Source organism: Harpia harpyja, chromosome 15 (genome assembly GCF_026419915.1).
Source record: "Harpia harpyja isolate bHarHar1 chromosome 15, bHarHar1 primary haplotype, whole genome shotgun sequence".
NCBI lineage: Eukaryota > Metazoa > Chordata > Aves > Accipitriformes > Accipitridae > Harpia > Harpia harpyja.
In genome coordinates, this window is record NC_068954.1 from 17,730,347 (window position 1) to 17,749,049 (window position 18,703).

At 40.1% G+C, this 18,703-nt stretch overlaps 1 long non-coding RNA gene across 6 annotated transcripts in view; it reads left to right on the forward strand.

Annotated features, from left to right (window-relative positions):
* Positions 1-4,149: 4,149 nt before the first annotated feature.
* Positions 4,150-18,703, forward strand: part of LOC128151825 (uncharacterized) — a 147,487-nt gene continuing 132,933 nt past the window's right edge. For 5 of the 6 annotated variants that reach the window (XR_008238473.1, XR_008238474.1, XR_008238478.1 and 2 more), the window contains exons 1-2: positions 4,150-10,652; positions 12,817-13,119. This is a non-coding gene — a long non-coding RNA (uncharacterized LOC128151825). The remainder of the gene's footprint in view (positions 10,653-12,816; positions 13,120-18,703) is intronic. The other variant, XR_008238475.1, reaches the window with a different exon arrangement.

Sequence of the window (18,703 nt, forward strand, 5' to 3'; positions counted from 1 at the left end):
TTGAGAGCTAAATTATTTTAAAAGTCTGAAATTAGCAGATAAGGAGGAATTTATTTGCCAAATACAGTCAGAAGCAGCTTGGGAAACCTGTCAGAGCCCAGCTTTAACTGCTTAACTGGCTGTTCGACTTAATAGCTCTCAAGCATGCTTTCAATATGAGGGAGACCAAAACAAAATCCCAGGATGCATGAGATTTTCTTCCAGACAACAAAAAATGCCATCAATTCGCAAACCAGATAGTTAAAGATGAAAACCTGCACCTACAGCCACTGACCTCACATTACATCCTCTGTGCTCCAGGCGAAAAAGAACCTTGCTCTTTTTTCGGACTCTCTTTATCCATTCTTTCCAGCTCTGTTAACTTAGCGCATTGCTGAACATGACCTTTGCTCTGCTAGCAATGCTGGCCTATACCATGCATTAGTCTTTTTCCCACCTAGATATCTTCATGCTTTCCTGCATCCTATACTCCATGTGTGGAACAAAGGTCTGGAAAATTCTCTCCAGCCGTTCTCCTTCAAATCACTCCTTAAGATGCACTTCGACCCTGATGCGTATGGGGCATTGCTGATAATAGCTAGGCAGAGTGGAAGTTAAATTGTTTTCTAGGCAGCCTATGTGAAAACACGCTCACATTATCTCTACTGTGGTTTTACTATCAACCCCTTTCCTGCTGGGGAGGACAAGGCCATAATGCCGTTTTAGTAATCACCAGCTGTCATTGGAAGCTGCCGTAGATAAGAGCAGCTCTCGGCTCCACTGGTTGTTACCTTCCCTCTCCTTCAGTCACAACTCTGCCAGTTTGCTTTTAGCTACCATGCTTCTTACATTCTTCATGACTCTTGCACATCTGTGAATTTAGCTCCATTGCCTTGCTGAGGGACTGATGCAGATTCCACCCTTTCAGAATATGTTAACACATCTTGGCTTCAAGCATCAAAGGTCTGTTTTGGGGGGGTGGGGTGGCTTTCTTGCATATGGAGCCACAGATCTTAACCCTTCAGAGTGGCAGAAAGGCTTCCTTCCTAGTTGCTATTACTTGCCTAACTGCGTATGAAAGGGGCAGGCATCCTAGCTAATCAGAGCTTCAGACAGGCAATTCTTCAAATTGTTTTAGGGTTTTTAATTAAAACTGTAGGCTCCAGCATCATGTGGCAGAGAGCCAGTATCAGTCATCTGACAATAGCCTTCACCATCTACCAACAATAAGGGAATTCCTCAGCGTATGCTCCGGAGGCTTCTGAAATGCTGTGAACGGGTGAGATTGCTGTTTGCAAAGCACCCTGCAACATTCAGCCTTGCAGGTCTGCTGATTTTTAAACTATATAAACAAAACCCTATAAGCCCCACGTAGCACAAAGATACTGACTTCTGTTTATACTGTCCGGATCACAGATGCTGAGCATGAATGCATGAACAATCCTTTTGTATAGTGTTTGACACTTTCTGCGGCTGTCTGCACTGTTTTTTAATATACAGAATCCCTGATTCTCCACTGCCTTGCACCCTGTCTATTCATTCTCACCCCTGTGAAGTGAGGGTAAAACACTATCAAAACAAAATGGTACCATTTTGCATGTTTTCCACTCAGTTTGTACAGGTGTAAATAACTACAGAAAGAACAGGGCAGAGCAGAACCTGACCCGCAGTCTGTCTCTCAATGCGCCGGGGGTCTTGAAGTGGGGGGATGACAGAACAAACACAAGCTGTTACCTTGCCATTTTTGCTAATGTTTTAAAATCAGGCAGCTTGCGAGGATGACAGATGCAAAAGTCAGGCAGTACTTAGTTCCCGTAGTCCTCACGTGATGTCTTCTCCTAGAGCAATACAAGTGTTACCCGTGGCATGGACAGGTGCTTACGATAGCTGGTATTCTCTTTGCTCATCTGACTTTTTTACTTCCAGAAATCCTGTCCAGTTACTCCTTCAGCTGACCCTGTTACGCACTCTGAATGCTAGTTTCAGGCTGGCTATGTGCTTGTAATGGAGAAGTTTATCACCTTAGTGGTTCCTGCGGGTAGGAGGTAAAGCTTCAAGAGAAGGGCCTTGTCTCTGCAGTGCCTTCTGTAGTCAGTGGGTTAGCACTGCCCTGTGCCCTACTTCTGATAACATTCAAGATGTTGCATAGTGCTGTTTTTAAGCCTTGTGTCTAGAAGGGAGGATAAGAAAGTCAGCAGATACTGTGGCCACAAAATAGAAAGTGATACAGGTATAATGCACTTCACCATTAATGCAAGAAAAGTAATGTTGGATTGCACCAAAAAAATCCACCCTCCCTTAAAAAAAAAATAATTCAAAGCTCTGTATAAATACTGGCAAGATCTGAATTGAACAAATGTTACATAGGCTGTTGTAGTAGGGTAGGAATAATGGGCAGAAGTTAAAGTCTCTTTTAAAATCAGAGCAGTAAATATTTTTGCTTATCTTCAATTGAAATCTCAACCTTACCACCATTGCATTAACATATCCACTCATTTTTAGAAACTATGTGAATTTTTGTGACTCATTTGAGTGCTCTGTAACTATTTGTATGCAGATGTGACTCAAACATTCTCACAGTCACACACTTTACCCTCCCATTGGAGTTCATGCACAAACAGGAGTGGTGGTGTTCCTTCTCCTTACAAATCTTACCTTTCCTAAACAGAGTCTTCTGCCTTTTTCACATTTATTATAACATTTGAAGAAATACTTGTGACTATAATTTCAGAGTTTCTTTAAAATGAAAGGACTCAAAAACAGAAATAAAAAAGCACTTTGTATCAAAAAGCATTTTTGTTAAAATGCAGCGTTCTCACGTCTGAATTTTAGAGGTTTGAAAAGGACTACACATTTTCTTCTAACTTTCAGAAAAAAATGTTCTGGCCTGAGAACAAGCATGAGAAGGTTCAGCTGAAAGGTAATGTATCCATCAATGCATGCAGAGACTTAGAATGAAATTGCCATCTCGACCATAGCTAGAACAAACACAGCTGATGAATAAATGTATATTGGCTAGAATAAATACAAAGTGTAATGCCAGATGTGGACAGTGCAGAATGCAGGAAGGCAGTAAACTGAGTAAACATCAAATGAGGGATTAGCCTTAATTGAGAGGAATCAATTTCAATGAGAAACAGAACTTGGGATCTCTTTTGCCCAAAAGCAGTTGAGGTACCTTTCTAGCTAGAAGAGAAGCTGCCTGATCTGTCACTGCTTTCCCATTTGAGGCTCGTCAGCAACAACCTGCTGCATATAACATACAGTTCAAAGGCTGCCTTTACTTCTGACTATCTCTGGCAGGTTTGTAGGCTTTGCAGCCCAGAAAACTTGGTTTGCAGCTTTTGTCTGATTTTCTACAGTGCACCTTTATATTCTCCATAAACATCCATAAGACCTTCTGCAGCAACATCCCCTGCAATGCAATCACACAGGGTGTCTCTCTGTCAGTGGTAGGAAGTATGTTTTTATATTTCAGTCTCTCACAAAGTCCAAATGACTATAATGGAGTCTTCTGGAGTTAGTTGTTCAGAAGCAATGTTTTTGGAGTTCAGATGAGACACTTCACACAGATGTGTCGATTCCCTGTGTTTGTGTGCTTCTCAAAGTGTTTAGGCTTTCCAGATTCTTTAAAAAAGATACTTCCAGTCCTTTTCCTACTAAAGTAACACTTGAAAATATAAAAAAATTATAAAGGCTAGTTGTGCATTGGACATTCATACCCCTCACACCCACCAAAACTATGGTTACTCTTCTGCTGCCTCTCAGAGGTCTACTGTGTCCCACGAAACTTCGAGTGATGCGCCCTAAAACCTTCTTATATATTGTTGTGCAGCTTTATTGTAAGTAAGCATGGGATTCACCTCACAGATTAAGACACCAGTGCTCAGAGGCTTGATTTAGTTGCCTACATGGGGGAGTCCAGCACTATTTGAAGTGCTCAAGTCTTCCATCTGGACTCCAGCTGCTGCTCTGTATTGGTAAAGAAGTCCCATACGTGGTGTGCCATCCTTACCAGCCCTGCATGGATTTCTTGGACACCCAATTGCACCTCAAATTACACCAGTTGTAGTCAGTGGGCATCTAATCAGTACACTCAGAGGAGTCTCCAGGGAGTGTCTACTTTTGAGTCAGTTGAATGGCTTCATAGCCTTTGACCACTAACTCACAAATTGACACCTACAGATAGACACTAAAATTTTTTCTCTTATTCCAGGAGCTAATTTCCACCCTACATGTCATTTGTTTTCTATACCATGCCTTTCTGGAATGGCCTGCACACCCAGCACAGGGAGGAAGTGCTGGACTGAACTGAAAAGCTGTTACGTTGGTCTACAGACAGGCCAATGCATACCCAACTGTGCACCCACTCCTGTGCCATATGACACCCTGCTGGTTCTCAGACGTTGTGCTTCTTTGGAACTTTTTGTCTGTTCATCAGCTTCTGGTGTTGCTGCCATTAGTAAGCAGCCCTGGCACCGGTACCCGGGCTCTGCTATGGTTGCAGTTAATGTGGGTAGATCAGCTAAATGCAAGTAAACTCAAGCATCTTCTCGTTGACACACCTCTGACTGTTAGCTGGGTGATCAGTTGGAGACTGGCTAAGGTTTCTAAGGTGACATGAAATTAAGCAAGTTGCAAAACATGTAAACAAACTATAAAGAAGAGAAAGTAGGGGCTTGGTAACTGATCCAGCTGCAAGTTCCAGACTGATGCATAACCTGCCAACATGAAGATCACTGCAGGATCAGGTCTTATGAAGGAAGCACTCCCTCTTCTCTTAATGACAGGATCATTAGTAGTGCAGGTATATAGATCTTTTAAACTAATAGTGCAACAGATTGTTCCTGCTGCATTTAACAAGCAGTTCAGTATAACAGCCACAAGCTAAAATATTTGCAAGTTCGTGAACTTCAAAGCAAACTTTCCTTCTTTCTAAAGAGACTTACAAACAACTAGGCATATTTTCTCCCACTTCATCTTTAAAGAAATTACAAAAGAATATATACAGCAGGCCTGAAATTCCTGCCAGTCCTTCATCTCAATTTTCTTGGCATATTGAGAAGGAATCTGGATGCCGAAATTTACTGTTAATGAGTACCTTATTTTATGGATGTGTTCTTGTTCTGTGCACTAATGCTTATGAGAACTGTTTGTGTTCTTATGGAGGGCCAAAAAAGCCACCTAGAAGATAAATGCTGAAGTAACCAGTGAAATATTTTACTACTTTGTTGGGTGTTTTTTTAGTTTGGAAAGTATGGGTGGTCATTAATTGAGCTAAATTTCTTTATTGATTTATGTATCAGTTGATTATTATGTTAATTCTACAAATTATCTGCAGTCTTCATTTCAAGGGCTAGACAACTGCAGGAAAAATCGGTCTCCTGTGGCTCGTGATGGATTAAATGTAGAGGCAGCAAATATTAAGGAGCTGTTGGTCAATGCAAACAAAAGCTGCAGGTAGTAGTTTGATTGGAAACAATGATGTGGATGAAGTGTATCTAAACACAACGTCAAGTGTAAAGCAAGAATGTAAAGAAGTGGCAAGGACAGCAACTCCAGAATGGAACAGATGAGGGGAAGCTGAAAACACTTGCCTAGAAATGAAAGAAAACCAAACCCCACCAGCAGTAGGCAGGAAGGATTAAAAGAAGTAAGATAAAAAATAGAAATGCTGTACACTTACTCGTGATTTCCAAGAATCACCAAGTGACTGTTGTTGAAAGCTGGACTAAAAGCAAAGGAGGTGAAAAGCTGGAGGACTTTTTGAGGGGACAGTAGAAGAATGTGTCTGCCCATTGAAAGACAACCATTTCTGCTGGTTTCATCAGAACAGAATTGAACCCTCTGTGAGCTATGGAGAAAAAAAATCAATGCTTTTATCTTGTTGTGGTCCTAAATCTATACGTGATTCATATGATGTTTTACATTCTGTAAATTGAGTTTTTATACTTAGGAAAATTTTCAGGACTGAAGACTCTGCAATGTCTTTCCTCGTTCCTTCACTGGTAACAGCAGCATAGTCTCCTCCATACTTTGTGCTTTAGTGCCTCAAACCCCAGGTACTTCTAGCTGGGAAAATGCTCTAGCCTCTATGTCTGGTAGCTCATGTCCTCTTCTGAGGGCCTAGCAAAGCTGTTCTTCGTGTTGGAGATTTTTTTCCAATTCATTAGTAAAACTGGAATTAACTGATTAACTTGCTGCACCAAATCCCTGAGTAGATGTGAAGTAGATGCTGTTTCACACAGGGTGGGATGCAGTGAGCAAGGCTGTAAAGGATTCTGCCTTCCTTTACAAACTCCTGTGAGTCTGATTCCAACCAAAATTATGCGTTCATTTGTTTTCATTCATTACAACTTTAATAAATGTAATAGAGGAGCAAAGTGTCTCTAACTCCTGGGAGAAGGGGAAGGGTATTTTTTTCCTGTCTCGTGTAGTGTCACTAAATCAAACCACCCATACCACGAGTTCAGAAGTTGCAGTGAAAGCACTGTTACTTACAGGAATGCAAGAAGGAGCTGGAATACAGGTTTCTACCTGCAAGCATAGGTCTCGTTGGCTGAGGAGACAGATTTACCTCTTCAGTTCCTCCTCACCCTCTCGCAATTAGAGCAGAGCTACATGCGAGCAGGGCTGGGCAGCTCTGACCAAGGAATAAATACCATGCTGACGAGGTGCCAGCATCCCATTTCAGACCAGCAGCCTTTCCCCTCCATCAGCATTACCTTTGGCATACATCTCCAAGGGTTTATAGCTAGGTGGCAGACAGGGAGATATGACATCGCAATCTCAGAATATTAGGTCTAGTGATCTTGTAAATACTTTGTGTGAGCTATTCACGGAGGTGAATGTTTGTATACTGGGTTAAAAGACTTTCAAGCACGATTGCATTGTTCTTCATAGTAGCCTATAGGAAGAAGCAAGCTGGGGAGATGCATAATACCTAGATAATAGATAAGCAATCCCTTTGCAAATATTAGGGAAGCAATTGCAACACAATGCCATACATCCATGCTCCAGGCTGCATTTGAACAGCTATTCTGCCTGAGTTGGGAATAAAGAGGTCTAAAGTGCATTGAATAGTTAAAAAACTCTTTTCAAGAAAGGATGAGATCAGTTGTCAGTAGGTGTCCCAGACACAGAGAATGCCCAACGTCTTTAGCATCTGTCCTCAAAGACTCCAAGCAAGTGCATCTTCCTCATGAGCACCAAGGATTTGTCTCCCCTCCCCCCGCCCTCCTCTGCTCTCCAAGGCACAAGTCAACATCTCAGCTCTTTGCTATGCAAGAGAGCTTGGTTTTAACCAGCTCAGAAACTCTGCTGCCTGGAGAGGAGTGCCGTCGCGGAGACAGCATGTGTGATTTCTTGAGGATGCTGATCACATTTCCTCTTCATAACTGCCTGGTGCCGAAGGGCATGCAGAAAATCTTGGTAGAAACCATCCATTTGGTGTGCGAGGCTGCCACAGCGGCGTGCCGCAGCAGGACTTAGTAACCAGGACTTGAAACTCGCCTGGGCTTTGCTCTCAGTTCCACATTTTTGCTGCAGCAGGCCTAGTATCACTTCACAGGATGGGGTCCTGTCTGAATTAAGAGGGACCAGAGAGGCCCATAGGTAGCATGGTATTTGTCTTTGCTCTGTATGTCCTTGCTCGAACAGTTAACATTGTGTTAGGTGGCAGGAACTTTAGTTAACTTGAAAGCTAAGCCTGGACAAATGGAGTGGGCTGACTCTGACTCAGCAGCTGTTTTTCATGGATAGGTAAAACAAAGTCATTACGGGAAGGGTATTCTTTTGCATAATCTAGTATACAAGTTCCATATGTTCTTTCTTTGCAATGTTTCTTTGCAGATGTTGTTTCTTCTTGCATTTCTTTCTATTTCTATACAAACAAAGATTTTTTTTCCCAAATTGCCCTAAGTATTTTAAGGATGTTGTACATGCTCATCAAGTGCTTCTTTATTCTTCATGTGACTCTTGTCATGCATCCCAGGACAGGTTTGGATGCACTCAGGGTAATGTTTCTGAGTAACTGTGCTGGTGGAGCTGTCACTGTGCCTTACAGCTGTCTAGCCTTCCGGAATTAAATGTATAGAAGGAATATCCTGAGACGAGGACCTTTGTATCCTTAAGTATGACAGGCTTAAAGATGTTAGGATTAAAGACATGTTTGTTTGGCTAGTCCCTCTAATAATGGATACTTCTGAGATAATTCACCCATGAGAAGCGCACATGTCCTACCAGTAGTTTTGTTGCTCCTGTTCCAAATAAGTAACAAATGCATCTTGAGAATCATGACGGTGTACCTTACTGCACTAAGCACAGACAAGAATACTTTTTCCCAGGAACTAATCCAGCACAGATTCTGTCACCTAGTTATAATGCAGCATCTAGTTGAGGTATCAGTGACTATAGGTGGTCCCACATCTCTCAGGGGGTTGTCTTATACCCAGTTGGAGCTCCCCCATAAGACAACCCTTAATTGTTGCTCACTAATAAAGTGTGTCTTTTATTACTGGAGACACTATGAAATATTTGTGTCAGATGAGAATAAGAAATCTCACAGTTTCTGCTGCAAAGCTGTTCCTGATTCTCTGTGACTTGGTCTTATGCTCCATCTACCTTTAGACAGCTTTACTTTGAATAGCAGGTCCGTGTTTGATACCAGTTTTGGCAGAGCAGTCCTGCAGTCATTGTTTAAGTAGAATGAGTGCTGAGCTCTAGGATCTGAGTGATGGCTGAGTGACATTCACAGGATGTAAAATAGAACTTGGGAATGGCACTAACTGGGTCAGACCAATGTCCAGCTGCCCATGTGTTCTGTCTCCAAAAGCAGAAACAGGAGATGTTATTTAGGGAGACTGTACTAGCCTGGCCACTTTCTGTAGTCCATTCCCCTTGACTTCCCTAGCACCCAGAGCAGTTGTATTGGGGATGTTAGCGTGTAGCCCTGCTTAGCCTTTTCAGTATCTGCTTATGGACTCTTGGTCCATCAAGTTACCTCATTTTTTTTTATGATCCTACAGATACAGTCTTCCTCCACAGCCTTCTGCATCGGCAAATTCCAGAAGTTCACTAGGTGCTGTGTAAAGAGCTACTGTTACCTCTTTTAAATCGATCTCCTACTGGTTTCATCAAGTGACCCCTAGTTCTAGTATTGCAAAAGTTGTTGAAGAGTTCAGCTTTCAGCTTTTCTGCCACCTTCATGATTGTATAAACCTTACTTATATTCCCTCTCTCAGCTACCTTCTCTTCAAATTGGAGCCCTAATCTTTTCTAGTTGCTCATTCCTTAGAGCAACTGCTGTATCCCTTTGACTGTTTTGGTTGCCCTTCTCTGGACATGCAGTAACTCTACTACATCCGCCTCAAGATGCTGGGACCAGCACTGTGAAGAGTACTTAAGATTTGAGAGGGATACCACAGACAGTTTGTCTAAGAAGAGTCTTTAGTCACTTGCCCCATAAACCCACTGTAACTCTGATCCTGAGTCATTGTCCATTTGTAAGCCATACTGCTTCCCTCTGAGTTACAGAGTTGGATGGATGTTATGCTAGGGTGCAGGAGGGGGATCGTGTACGCCGTATCTTTCTGCTTTCCAATCTAAAATGCCAGAGTCTGCCAGGACACAGTGTTAACTCATACAAAAAAAAAGTATTGGGATACATGCAGACCAGAAGCGGAATACATATTGACAAACCATCTCAAAAATCTACACTAACTGTAAGTAACCAACTATTCTCTTTTCTTTAGTCAGTATATGTCTAACCTTACACATGTATAATGATAACCTGTTTTTATAGATCATATTTGTTCAATACATTATTACGAGGAGAATAGCGTATTTTTCCAATAAAGCTACCTCGTGTTGTCATATCAAGGCAGTCTCTACATATTCATTGCAGATGGCGTATTACAGAAATAAACTATCTTATATTTATTTATTCTTCAACAAATATTGAACCATTGCTGTTAAAGCAAAGTTCAGATCCATACATCTGATGAACTGAAGGAAACTGTTAGAACATAGTTGCCATTAACACAGTCTCTCTTTAGCAATCTTTTGTATTGATGGATTTACCATTTTGTGGTTAAACAATTTTTCCTCCTGGAATATTTCTAAAACCACTTTCTGATAGAAATCAGGAAAATTGAAGTTCATCTTGTACATCACTACTTTGGACAGCTCTATCTGGAGAAAAATAAATATAGCAGATATAAATTAAAAGAAAAGGGGACAAAACAATCTGAGCTGGAAAGAGAAGAGTGCAAGTTTATTTTATTTCCTTGGTTGTGTAGGAGTCTTGTTAACCAGTATGTAATGCATAGTCATGTAATAAAACATGCTAGACATTAAAAGGCAAAAACCCAGTTCACAGATGTTGTAACGTTATGAGATAATTTTAGGGAGTGAATGGGGTGAAAAGGCTGGATTTGTTAGAGAGGAAAATACCTATGGAGGCCTTTTCTGTGAGCAATACCATGACTTCATTACCATGTCAATTCTGGGAAAAGGCTCTGATTTAACACAGCAGTTGGCTGGATCCATATGGAGCTGATGAACCTCTGAATGAATAGTGAATGGAAAAACTGCTGGAATCTGCCTTCAGCTTTGTTCCCAGGATGACCAATGTAAAAGGCCTAAGAGCAATACTGCACAGATGGTGTAAAGAGGTAAGAAATCTGCAGGGTTTAGTTTACTTTTTCTTATCCTACACTGTTTGGGGTTTTATTTTTTTAACCATATTTCAGTTTCTCCAACTCTATTTGCTTAAATGTCTTTACGCGCAAAAAAATGTAAAAAAAAAAAAAGCTTTCGGGAAATGAAATTAATTCAAAAAACATATGTAGCAGTAAACATTTACATAAAAATACAATTTAAAATGCTGAATTTTGTATGGTGTAGAAGTAATTGAAAGCATAATTATGAAATCCTGAAAAAAAAGCTAGTTAAAAGTTTAACAAAGAACTTTGGAATTACTTCTTCAATTCACCCTATGTTGTGGGAATATGCAGATGTTCACATTTACACAGTCATGTATGTCCACTAGGGTTACATGCTTTTATAGTCTGAAGCATCATCACAAGTGCCAATACAGTAAATCAAAAGACTCTCTGGCATTATCTAGTTTCCTTTCTGGCTTTAAAAGTTAGAACAGATGTCACAAGAGAGGACAAAATGGATTTTACCCACCGAGAGGAGCTTTTCTTGCCATCATTAATAGGAGGCTCCTTGAAATGCTAATGTACACAGTTTGTGTTGCCGGGTTTGCATAGAGATGGTGGGAAACAGCTCTGATCCCAACAAAACCTTTTGTTATTAATCAAGAAAATCTGCTCTTCTGAAACAGCAAAGCACTGAAATGGTGTGGCTACTTGCAATGCAGAGATCTCTATAGCAATCTCCAATGAACAAAAATGTAATAAAAACTGTTGAGCAGTTCTATGAGATACGGCACATGTAGCAATTTATTTGCAGTGATTTTGCATACACCTTCTACTTTCCTTTGTCATTTCAGCATGGGTATTTACAGTGGAAAGATTATACTGTTTCTGTATTTTTTTCCAAATCTCCGCTCTTTAAAATCTTGTTTCATTTCATAGCAAATCTAAAAAGTAAGCAAGCTTGGAGCAGAAAGAACTTTGAAAAGCAAACTTTTCTTCTTGAAAAAATCTATCACGGAGCATGAGTTTCTGTCTGATTTGATGTTAATACCATGTAAGATATTTTTGCTTCATTAGAATATAGGATTATGAGATCTTGTGAGACCTTTGTGAGTACAAACATACATGCAATATTAGGACTAGTATGCTCCTCCTGTTGTAAATTGGTATTAATAATTTTTAGTACTCTTTAAGAAAAGAGATTCAGACCCTGACGTTGCTTTGTAACATAGGACCTCTTATTTTTAAGAAATGCCAATGCAATTAAATCACAAAGTACTAACTGCTGTCAGACATTCATTGCCTTGTATAGGATGTCTCAGCAGAAGCCTTCTTTCCCAAAAGTATTTGGAGTATGAATTAAAGCCAAAAATTCAAGGAAAGCCTGAATTAAAATGTAAATTCTTTGCCTGGTATTACTCATCACTGAAATCTCTGGCCCAGTCTCTGATCAGAGTTACATTAAATTCCCTATCAATTTATTGTACACCATTTCCACAACACATTAATGTGTCCTTTCACAGATTCATTGTGCTGAGACTTCAATATATGGGCACAAGAGAATGAATTAAGGATGAAGCATTAGCTCAGAGTTTAAGCCTCTTTTAATTTCCTTGCCTCTGTGGATCTAAAGCAAATACTTAACATTTTGCATTGCCATAGATTATTGCACTTTAATTTCTGTTGTGGTTTTTTTTAATGATGGTAATAAGCAGACAGTAAAAATAAATAAAAATAACTTGTTATAATTCATGCAAGATGTTTGAGATGACCATCATATAGTTACGGGATAATACAGTATACGTAGTAAATTTTAAAAGGGGAGTGTTTATTTGTTCATAGCTTTGTCTCATACAAATTTGGTAAAGCCAACAGGAAAGAAAGGAGTAGGATAAGAGGGGATGGGGAGCTTATGTGAAAAAAACGAGTGAAACATCACTGATTACATCACTGAGGAGCTGTTTCAGTAGTAGGAAATACTGTAACAGGCAAGCAGGGAAGGACAAAGCTGTAAGAACAACTTTGAAGTCAGAAGTGCCTTTGACATTGTAAGAGGTCTATAGGTGAAATGACCAAGGCTATCGCTAGATACATCCTACAAAAGGATTATCTGTTCTGTAAGTTTCAATGTGTAGATTTTTTCCCAGTCTCCATTTTCCTTTCAACTTTACAGGTAAACTTCTGATTTCATGAAAGCTGCATTTCAAAGGGGTCCGAAGTGCCTGTACTGCTGTACCAAAGGGTCTCCACCACCTCTGCTGCTGAACACAAGACCTCGCTGCTCCTGTGAGTGTGGCCAGATTAACTCCTATGAGGCTGCACTGAAAATCCCAGTTTGCAAGGAGGGGGTACTGTTCATCCAAAATAACAAGCAACAACAACAAAAAATCCTACTGAGCGTGCTTAGTGGGACCTGCTAAGGCTTTTGTCAGGAACTAATGACTTTGACCTCACTGTCCAATCCCTCAGCATAGAGGTAAGGATGAAGACTGTTCTTGGGAAAAATCTTGATTAGGAGGGCTGAAGTATCCTGTGTCAACAAAATACCCTACAAACCCCTTGTCTTCATAGCACTCACAAAGTAAAGCCATTTAGCAGAAACATATTGAAGGCATATTGTCCTACGTAAGACTTTTCTCTACCTGTAAAGTTTCAGTGATTTAACAAAAGGATTTTTTTTCAGAAGTACTGCACTTAAAATTGCCTCAAAACTTTGCAGAAGCGCAAATGTATAGATTTCAACCAGGCTGGAAATCTGCAGTTTAGCTTGTGTTGCTAAACGATGAGCTAAGCTGATATATGGCGGTCTGAAATATATCCATGAAAGGGTTTTCAGATAAACTGTTTTTTAAACCGGTGTAAATTATTTGTGTGGACACTCAACCTGAAGATTTTCATCAAGGATTAAACGTTAACTGACTACTTCCCTGTACAGTCCTCACCAAATTTTGTTCTCACTTCCTCTGGTCCTGAGTAACTTCACTGCATTTGAAGTGGTTATTCTAAATTTGTCCCAGGCTAACAGACCAAAATTTAGCTTTAAGAGTCTCTTGGAGGAGCATTGTCTTCTGTCAGTGCGTTTATAGATTTTTGGCTGAGAATCTGGAATAGGTGAGCAGTCCAATTCAGATGTGAACCCTTTCCCTGCACTGCCTTGTAGGGAAATCTCCTTGTCTTGTTTTTTATATACCTGAAAAATGGGTGTGAATTGATATAAAATCAGATCTCTTCACATCTTCCTTTGGTAACGTTTTACGGCCAGCTTAAATAGGCAAGGTGCAAGAAATCAAGTCCCATTTCCCACATGGGAATCACTGTTCCTGGCAGTAAGTCTTTATAAGATCAAATTCCTTTTTGTAGAGTAAAAATAATACTTTTAAAAGTCAGGTTATATATGTAAATTATTTAGGGATAGATCTTCAGTGAGGTTTCTAAAACGAAGCAAGTATTTATGATATGAGGGCCTTCAGGCTTTAGAGAACTGAATATGGGCAGGCGGCAAAAAAGGTCCATCTTTTCGTATATTTAAATCAGTCTCCAAATTACTTTGAGTCTTGTATCATTTCTGCTTTCTCTGTGTCTTTTTCTTTAAACTTCCATAGTCAGGTAGCACCCTGCAAGCTGCATTGAATCCAACACCTAAGATAGCCTTATAAACCCTGCGGACATTAAACTACTGGAAAACAGATTGGGTTGGTAAAAATAAGTGTGCATGTTCTCACAGAACCTGAGAAAATCACACCTTCACTTTGTTAAAAAAAATCTGTTTGTGCCACTCCAGTAATCACTTCATAACTGGTGGGAGAGCAGAACATATGTCTCAGAAGTGGTGGAATATAAAAGCGTCTACCTCTAATCCTATTTTCTTTAAGAGAAAAGAAAAAAGCAACAAAAACCCCCAACCTTTTCAGTATGTCATCTGTAAAATCGGTGCCAAGGGTTTTCTGCTTAAAAATCACAAATGAAATGTAAATTGCTCATGAAAGCAAAATGAAACAGAGGTGTTTTTTTTAATGAGGTGTGTAATGTAGTAGGATCATGCACTAAAATGCTTGCTTGAAGCAGGAACAGAGGATATGAAGAGGAGCCCAATCCTGGCCTCCTTACTCAGACAAACTCTTCACATGTAGACAACTTTTACAAAATGCCTTAGTGTGACTGCAATGATGTGCTGAATAACCCCTAGCCTGTAAAGAGGGAACACACTGAAACCTGGGGACTAAGGCTCATCCCTGGCACCTGCAGTTTACAGGGCATGCCCACCTATTGCAAAGGTTCTTCTCTGTTCAGTTCTAACGAGGTACCCTCATTAGAGTCATTACCCCTGCATCTGCCCTTCTTTTGGAAGAAATGTAGTTTAAAAACATTACCATGGAAGGATAAGTACAAACTATATTTTAGTAGAGCTGGTTTTACTCTACTACTTGAATGTAGAAGGCTGCAGCAGCTGTCATGAGATCAAAACTGCTATTCCAGAAGCATTTCGGTACCTTACCTACCAATTGGTAGCTATGCCATCCTGCTCCCTGCTTAGAAGGGCAAAGTTGCATCAGGAATTTGTGACCTGGGAAGGATCATTTATTTTGTTTATGTGGATATTAATTTCCATTATTCCTTTGTAATTTTTCTATGAAAGTTTTTAATTCAATTCCTTATTACCAGTTTGTTTGTTGCCGCAAATTTGTTCTGCCTTCTGCCCCTTTCTTCTTTTTTAGGAAGAAACTTTGTGTGCTCCAAATAGCTGGTGATTTGAATAGGAATTTGACTGTGTCAGGGCAGCAAGAGTAGGGTTATAAATGCTAAGGCATTTTGTGGTCATTTCTGTGAAACTCCTTGGTTAATCCTTTTGCAGTTTTATTAGCAAGCAGAGTCCCGAAGAAGTAAAGCAGTGTCAACAAGGGTGTTGTGAATGGCTTTTGCAGCCCTGCTACAGCTAACGAATCCTATGTGCCTGCTGTTCCTGCAGCATTTCTTGGTTACTTGTTTATGAGGGCTGAAATCACCTCTTTTCAAATTTACCTTTTGGACTCTGCACCAGTGTGGTAAATATTAGGTAACAGGATATTTACAGAGGGGTCATTTCCATAGAAATGGATGGGACCTGAACATTGATCTGCTAGAGAGGGGAGGGAAAAAGAAAGAGGCTTCTTTTCTTTCAGGGGGTTGGGTGGTTAAGTGGTCAGTAGTGTGAATGCTCTAACGTGTGGCAGGGCTGCTGCTTGAAAAAAATGCCTAGAAGAAATCTCAGTCTAATGCTACAAGCATAAAGAGGATATGATGGCAATATAAACTGTAATCAACAGGACACATGTATCCCACTTTCACACTGTTGAAATCAGTGTGGTGACAGGTTGCGCCTGGGAGACTTTGGTCCAGCAGTGTCCAAATTAAATGTGAAAATACAAACTAACTGCTGACGTTAGGCACAGGAGTCTCAGGAAGGTTGTTTTGTCAGGATTCAGTTGCTCGTTCATCTTCCTTACAAACCCCTTCCATCTCCTCCTTTCTCCCATCTTGCTATTCAGTGAGGTCAGAGATCGGAGATCCTTCCAAGCCTGTGCTGAGCCCCAGGGCTGTTCGGTGATCAACAGGTTCCCCAAATTGCTGCCTTTTGTTCCCAGCCATGACCTCATCCTTCTGCTGATTTCACGCAGGTTAACGCTGGGCTGTACATCTCCTCCGAAAGGCAGCACCTCCAGCAGTATCTTGTCTTTGGCACTGTGCGGCTTCACATATGACTCAGATGGATAAATGGTACTGAAAGGATGACTTGCACCGTAAACCACACCACCGGCTTTTTATCTTCTTTCCAGCTCCAGACCTTGCTTCGCTGGTACAGGCCGACAAACAGTCCAAGGATTCAAAGAGTACTTACCTTTAAAATCATGCTCTGCTAAATAAATCTCTTTCAATTGATACAGGGCACATAGCTCTTTGATAACTTCTGTTGCACAGTCAGTGTTAATGGATGTATATTATGTGGAAATGAAAGCATGCACATTACTGTGTGTATTCATCGTTTCTAGGGAGTTATTTATTCAGGTAAATAAGATTTTGCTAAGCACTACTCAGCTATGCTTAACCTTTATTAATAAAAGTAATACTTGGTGCGGTACGATTTCTTAGAATCAAGCCAAAATAGCAGCAAAAAGAGTAGGTAGAATAGATGTTGTCACGAGGATTATAGCATTTACATTCTGGTGATGATTATATATTCTAGATGCCAAATCAGATTGTATTATAAAATTCTAAATTAAGAAAATATTGTACCTAGTTCTATGTGCCATTATTTTAAAGCAGATCTGGATGAAGAATACTGGCTTTTTTTGCTTTAGAGTAGCTATTATACAGCCTTGCGCTCTGATCTTTTCTGCTTCTTTCACTTCACTTTGCCTTTGTTCTTACTCAGAACTCAAGAAATAAGTCACCAATTTCTGCACACCTTGCGTATGAAGAAGACTGATTCCATATTTATCAGAGCGCCATACAGCCCTTCTTCCACCTCTCTCTCCTTTTCAGGTAGATTCTGCTTTGCAGTTAATTTCTGTTTAACCTCGATGGTTTACAGTACCCTGGAAATCCTCATTTAATGCTAGCGAATAACTTAAAAAAAAAAAAGTAAAGCAGAGCTGTTTGTCTTGCTGTGTCTTTAAATCTGACCTTTATTGTTTAAGTTTATTGGAAAAAAAAAAGTGTCAAGCTGTTGAAAGACCAGTGCACTCCATTATGCTCAAGGCAGTGAGAAAATCCCATTGAGGCAGTAACACCAGCCAGTGTTTACAATGCTACATTTTAAATGCATATTGGAAAAACAATGATAACAAAATTAATTTCCTGCATTTAACATCACTATAGTTAAGAAAGCATAATTACACCAAATGCCAGGATTTCTTTTCAGCAGCAACCTAGTTGGCCAGTGGTTGCGATGAATCATGTTGTGGCTTGAGAATGGAAATTCGCTCCGGCTGTGCGCTGGTACTCCGGATCCCTCCAGGCATGCAGGCCCAAGCAGGGACGTGGGTGGAAGAGGGGCTTTGGAGGAACGCGGCTACCTACTCTTGTCTCACCTCTCCTGTGTTTCCTCTGACTCATGCTGTTGTTTTGAGGTGGATTTCCTCTCTGCTCCCCACCTAGTATATATTCGGAAATTCAAACATATATATGCTCATTTTTCTTTGCTTCAGGCTTCTTGGCGAAGGGAGAGATCGTTTCAAGCCCAGTACCGCAGTTGCATACTGGGCTTGCAGTCAAAGCAAGTCAGGCCTGCAACAGTGGCGGTGGTACTGGAAAAAGAAATTATTTTGCTAGGGTAAAGGGAAAAATAGAAACAAGAGGATCTCAAATAATGAAAGAAAGCTTAGTGTGCATGAAAACCTGGCACTTTTCTAAAAGACATACTGAGTCAACTGGAAATCAAGTTACTATAGTCTAGAGCTATTTGAATGACATTTGTGAATGGTTTTTTTCCATTAATTGTTGAATAAATGACTCAGAAACAGATCTGCCCCTCTTTGACAAGCTTTATGTATGGTTGAATACTCTTCTCCAAATAAATTATTCATAAATTTTGAGCAATCAGTGAATAATTTATTCAAAATATTTTTTTCATTATTCAGTCCTCCATCCTATGGACTGTGGGTGAAACTCTGACTGTGCTGAAGTTAGTGAAAACATTCTGAATGATTCGACCGATGCCAGGACTTCACCCAATTAAAAGTCTTTTGAAAACTAAGTGTTGCTTTTACTTATGGAACTTTGGTTTAAACTGTGGTAAACTTGTCTGTGAATTTGTCGATGTGTAGAAAAAAATGAGCAGGAATTACTTCATCTTTTATTAAGCTAATTTATTTAAGTTATAATTTGAATCTAGATATGTGGATGCACAGTTAAATTGCTTTTTTTAGATTTCCACAACATATTTCCTGTCATCTGAAGTCCCAGTTTATGATGAGTAAAATCCTATGACAATTGTTGAAGAGGGCTCTGGTTCTGGCTAGTTTCCAGTTTTGAGTATTATTAAAGCTATTCAGGAGTACACCAGTTTTTGCATTTTTTTTAGA